The sequence below is a fragment of the Nestor notabilis genome, unplaced genomic scaffold, assembly GCF_000696875.1.
Source record: "Nestor notabilis isolate BGI_N333 unplaced genomic scaffold, ASM69687v1 scaffold11908, whole genome shotgun sequence".
Classification (NCBI taxonomy): Eukaryota; Metazoa; Chordata; class Aves; order Psittaciformes; family Psittacidae; genus Nestor; species Nestor notabilis.
In genome coordinates this window covers 1-6,452 of record NW_009941532.1, presented here as the reverse complement: position 1 = coordinate 6,452, position 6,452 = coordinate 1, and positions in this window count along the sequence as shown.

Genomic DNA, 6,452 nt, shown 5'->3' with positions numbered 1-6,452 from the left:
CAGATGATTTTTAAATCTTTAAAACAAGACCTCAACATTGTTCTCGGTTTTGAGCAAAACAAGCATGACAGATGCAGCTTAATACATTATAATACAACATGGTACTCACTATTTCTTATTTCTCCTTTCAAGAGTGGTTTTTGTGTAAATAATATTTAGAAACAGAACTAACTTTGACTGTTTTTCAATGATTACTAGGAATGAAGCACAAGTATTCTAAGCAATCATGTACAATAATCTGACAGACTGATATATGTACAGAGTACTTTATCAAAAGCAGTGTTTAATTAAAAAACAACAACACTGCAGCAAGTTAAAGGAATTACACATATAAACTGAAAACCTTGAGGACTTTCCTTTCAAATTACAAGTTTTTGAACAGTTTAATGGCATAAAACTATAGATACCTTGCAGGAATCTATCACAGCTACACGGAACTGCCTAAAAAGAAAGAAGACATTAAAGTGGTACAAAGATACCACTGGCTCCCTCCATCCCCTATTTCAAAGGTCATTAATTACTGTACAATCAACACATGCATCAATTTCCTCAGTGTCTTGATAGAGGAGTTAATTTGCTCCAAAAGACTAAATCTCAGTGTTACACTGCAAGACATAACTAAACTGTTGCACAAAGCACTGTGACTGCTTGAGATTTCCAAATGTCGGATTGACAAAGTCCCATCCCACAAAGTCACTTGCACAAATCTGGCACAGCTACTCTGCACAGTAAAGCCATAGATAAGCAAAGACAGATGCACTGTCTTAAAACACACACTGAAAAAAAAACAAAACAAACCCCAAACCCATTAAAAACACATCATTTTTCATGAGAGAGAGCAGAGGCAAAACCATACCTAACCTCAAACCCATGAAACAGTCTACTACTCCATGTAATGAAAGCTGCAGGAACTGAAGGCAAACCAAAGCAGACTCATTTGAACACGTCCATGTCTCCAGAAGGACACTTATAAAAGCCCTTGGAGTAAGCTCCTGTGCAGAAGCTAATAAACAAGAAAGATAATGGTTTTTTGATCCTTCACCTCTTTGTCCAAAGTTCAGGCCCATGAACCCTGTCTCCAAGAGAAGGCAGGCAGGCTCTGGGGAAACAAAGTCTATAGAGTGCAAAGAGTACACTGCTTACTAAGCTTAACAACTTTGCTTCTAATTTTAAGGGCAATAAAATAAAATATTGAGATAAGTGAAATCCCTGAGCCCTTTAGAAATGTTAAGAGAAGACACTGTTCTTCGAAGCCAACTTGAAAGGTTCTTCACCTGAAACACCTAGCTCAAGTTTTAAAAAACTTTCTAGTATAAGCAGTGAAATAAGAGTTGTAAAAGACAAACCAGGATCTGTAAGGGAAGGCTGTGTCCACAGCCTCAGGTCCACCTGCTCCTCCAGGAACTGTGCTAATGAAACAGGCTTCTTGACCAATTCTTTACCAGAATTTACCAACTAATGTAATACCTGGATCACCTCTTTTTTCTCCTTCTCCTGGGCTGAGCCACACAAATCCAGCCTTCTCACATAGAGTATCTGCCTTCTGGCAACGTAACAATAAACCTACAGTGGAAAAAAACTCCATTTTGCAAAACTAAGGGCTAGGAAAGTACCATGAAGAAACCTGCAACCCACTTGAACAGTTGCTTCACATATTACGCTGACAACCGCTCTCTAAGCAAAGTCCTGCTGCCTGCGTTGGTTTGTAATAGATCTTTTCACCAAGCAGCAAACCGGATCAACACAACTACAACATGCAAGATGGACATCTCCTTCCATTGCCAAGCAGTCAGCATGCAAGCCTGGCATCACCTGCACTTTATGCAAGTTTCCTCAAGTAAAGTACAAAAACTAAGCAGACTTGCCTTTACTAGAGGTCTACATGTACGCTTTAACGTGCACACCTAATCTGTTATTCTGATCAGTGAGCCACTATTTAGTGTGTGACAATACAGCAGAAACCAAGGGAATTATCTGCTCATCCCTATCAAATAAATTGCAGTCCCCTTCTGATTAGGTACCACGCTGACCGTGAGAGCTTTTCCTCTTTAAAGGCAGGTACCAGTAAGACAGATGCCCAGCGCACCAGAAGGAAGAATACCACTCATTCCAATGCTTTTACATAACTCCATAGCCCTGTAGACAACACTACATGGTGCTACAGCACATACCACCCATTAGTGCTTGTCTTCAACAAGAGGATGCCAGTTCACCATCTAAAATTTGACTGGTTTAACAATACACACAAGACAGCAGAGTGCTGTGTCTGCTTCCTTACAAGGCTCGATTTTGCTCATTAGCTCAGTAAAAAAGTCAAGACCAGAACAAAATGCCAAGTTCTGAGGATGTAGTAAATACTCAAACGTTTAAAATAATTTTATTAGCTTTCACTTTATCTGACTGAGCCACAGCTTTCTCAACAAAATGTTGCCAACCCTCACTGCCAATGGGGAGAAGCGCTCATTCCAATCACAGTATTTAAAGTATCTGTGTGTCAAAACTTACACTTTCCTTTGAAGAAATGTACGCAATTCTGACATGAGGAAACAGACTAAGAAAAAAAACCCAAACAAACCACAAGTTACAAAAATCTAACTCCTGTAATGAAAAAAAAAATAAATAAATAAGCCTCTCTAGTTCAGTATTTTCCCAATAGCACAATGCTCAGTTCCCCTTTTCACAGCACCTCACCATCATTCACTTTGTATGAAAACCAACTTGCAGCATAAAAACAGTTACACAGGAGCAAGTTGCTGAGCCAAGGCAGACTCCTAAGAGCAGATTTCTCTCAATTCCTTATTGCTGGATCACCTGGTTTGCCTCCAGAAATGTCTCTACACAACTTAGTCTCAAGAAAAAAAACTCATTTTTTAATACTGCTTCACGTATGTAACTCCTGTGGACGTGCTATCAACACTGATTTTGCTAGAGGAACATACACATTCAGAACAGCAAACCAAAACTTATAGGGCTGTACGCCATCAGTTGCTAAAGATGCTCTATGACTTTACTCACTCTTCTTCTCTAAAATATATTTGTAATATATGCATGTAGGATTGTACGTTTATAAACAGCAGCGTCGAGAACTGTATGTTGCATCCCCTCACTTAGAAGGAACACACAAAAAACATGCCCAAAATACCAATCAGTGAAGGAAAATGGCCAAGTGATGAAGTGCATTAAAATCAAGTACTGCAATTTAAGCAAAGTCATTATCTCAGCTAAGTATTTCTTCTATACTACTGAACAACACAGCATGTTGCTGCTCAAGAGTACAGTTAAGTCTTTATTTCAGAAGGGTAGACAGTCATAACAGTCAAGGAAAGAAGAAACAACACGCTCATTTCTTGCCTCATAAGACTCCATTGTGAAATAATGCAAGAACTAGAAGAAGGTTGAGAAACAAACTGGGACACTGAACAACCTCTATCGGCTGTGCAGCATTTCCTCAGCCCACAAAACCCATACGATCTTGTGAAATCATAGACAAGAGTTGATGTTTTTCAAGTTCACCTTCTACCTGACATATTATCAGCTGCCCCTTCCTTCCACCCATAATTAGATTTTGTCTTTTTCTTCTCTGTGTTAAATTTTTAAGTTAATTTTTAAGGTCTGATGCTTTTTGTGTCAAACTGCCACAGTTTGCCATCTGAAGTTTACAAAGGATTCTTGCTGTTTCTATGGCCTTTGACCCAAGGCCTGTTCTCCAAAGTCACTGTACTATTTAGAGGCATATACACAAACATCTTTAAGCCAACACAACCACCCTTCCAAATAAGGCTAGCACTACGTCTTGTCGTCCAATTTAACTATTGTTAATCCACTTTTTCCTGTTGATCAGTGATAACAATCGATCACCCTTCTTGGCATCCCACAAGGAAGAACTCCTCATCCTGCTGCTCTTCCTGAACAACACCCTGCTCCTATACCTGAAGTCCATTATCTTCTAATTTGACTCTCCTCTTTTTGTCCAAATCACCAGTTTCTAACATCACCTTGGTACAAGGGATTCAGAATTTGTATTTGTCCTCTAGCCAGCTTCGTGCTACCCTCTGCTCTCAGCAGCTCTGGCATTCACTTGCTCCGAGTTAACACTTGGTTCCTAAAGCTTTGATGCCAATAGCAATACCCCATCACACAACTTGATCCTCAGGCTACAGCTGGGTGTTGTCCTCACCTCATTCACTTTCTCCATCTCCAGTTCCTAGGGCTGTGAGCACAAATACACATAAGCAGCATGAGCTCGAAGGGTAGAGTCCTTTAAGGCAAAGATAATAATTTGATTTTTTTTTTGGACCTGATGTACATTCATATTGCTGTACCTCAAACAAAAATTGTTAGAATGACTAAATTCCAGCAGCTTTAGGGAAGCAAAGCTGTTAACAGTAGCATGAGGGGAAACATTTAACCACAGGGAGTTCACTGTTTATCTCTCACTCTATAAACATCCTCTGCCAGGTTCTCAAAACAACTTTCACTGTAGTTTACTTTAGTATGGTTTTTTTTTGGTCCATGTTTGTAGCCCACTGCTTGATTCATAAAGCTTGAAGCAATCTGACATCCAATGTCAGGAGCAGCTTTGGTGCAACCTATTTACAGACAAAACCTTTCACAAAAAGCCACAACAGGTAAGTGGCAGTTATTAACAAAAACACACACTTCTACTACCTACAAGTCTTAACTTGGAGGGTCATTTAAAAGTTACCTTTGTTTTACTGGTCTCACCAGCTGTAAAAGCTCAGCAGGCCGCACGTGGCTAGGACTTCTCCTTGAAGACCTCATAAAGCACAGACTAAAAGAACTAGCACTTCAAAGCCCTTTGACAGCTAAACCCTGGCACAGCTACCCAGGTTTCTTCTTCCCCAGGTAATTACAGTTGCTACAGCTTTTAGAAAATCACACTAAAACCAGCTAACACAGGTAAGTCCCTCTGAAGGTGGATCTGCCAAGTCCTCAACTAGAAGCATGTACGATTCTGCTCAGCCACCTTCTATAAAGGTAAAATAAGACTAAAAGTAGCGCATGTCTACACACAGGTCATCAGCATGAATAAGGAAATAAACCAAACCAAAAGGAAACTGAAAGAGTTCATTCTGCTTAGCCTAGAAATTCAAAAGACGTCAGAGTGACTACCTTCGCTGCTTCCACTGGAAAGCTACTCTTGAGGACAAGAAATCCGCTTCCAACTTGAGCTTACGTTTTTTGAACAGTAATATTTAACAGAGTTACTTGTAGCAGCAGATCTGGAATGGATCAACCCAACACTGCCCCACATCACCCAGTCTGGGCAGTCCATCCTTTGCTGTCTCAGCATGGCTACAGGACCCATGGGTCACACTGGCACATCAGAACACAGGATGACACACGATACATGGAAATCTAAGGAGAAAGGGCTCTGCAGTACCCTTGCTCAGGAAAAATTAGAGAGCATTCCATTTGCTGAAACAAGATACATGGTTGTATCAAGGAAGAGTAAGTTCTGCTCCTCTCTAGGCTATTTGTAATTATTATGGATCCCGAATGTAGACGTATTATGGGTAGAGCTGCAAAAGTAAATGCATGCAAAAGGATTTATAAAAGTTGTATTTTCATATCTGTTTTTTTAAAAGAAAGTTTTTTCAACTGTAAGGGTCTTGGGCATCAAAAAATAGAGATTCTAAAGAGAAAAAAAAAAGAAAGGTATACTATACAATTTTAGCTATAGCCAAGAGAAGCTAAATAATTCTTCCAAGAAGACTCTGTCACCAGTTTACATATGACAAATATGCAATTTTTTTCTTGCGGGGGTTTGTTTGGTATAAGTGTCTGTGCAACGTTAAGGCTAAAACAAAGCGCTCCCCTTAGCGTGTTCACAAAAGCCCTTACACACACTTTCTGACACTTCTCCTATTCCAGCATTCAGCTCCTCTTAACACCTGCTGTTTTTCAGATGCTGGAGTAGTCCAGTTCACACAGAAACACGCCTGCTTCCCTAGCTCAAACCAAGAGAGTTTGGGCTTTTTGTTTAGCAAGTGTTGGACCAAAGCAGGGCCAGCGCAGGGCCAGGAAGCAGCGCAGGGCTGCCTGCCATACCAGCAGAGCCCTCAGCTCGCTGTCAGCGCAGCCTCTTTGCATGACAAATAGAAACAATTCCACACCACAAAGCCCCTTTTGTCTGCAGAATCGCCGTGTACCGAACCTCGGTTATTTAAGTAAGGCAGCGAAAAAAGAGGAAATAATCACGTGAGGCAAAGTTTGTTAATAAACTATGGTTTACAAACGCCACAGCCTTAGTCTGTAGAGGCTGCGCCTCAAAATAAGGAAAGCTATTAAGTCATACAACAGATGGCCCGGTACAGCACTGGCCTTAAAAGAAAGAAATTAAAAATACAGTGACATTTTTAGGCCTCCCTTCAGGAATACACTGACTACAGAAGCTCCTTGGAACTAGAGCCTCAAAGAAAACCAGAAGC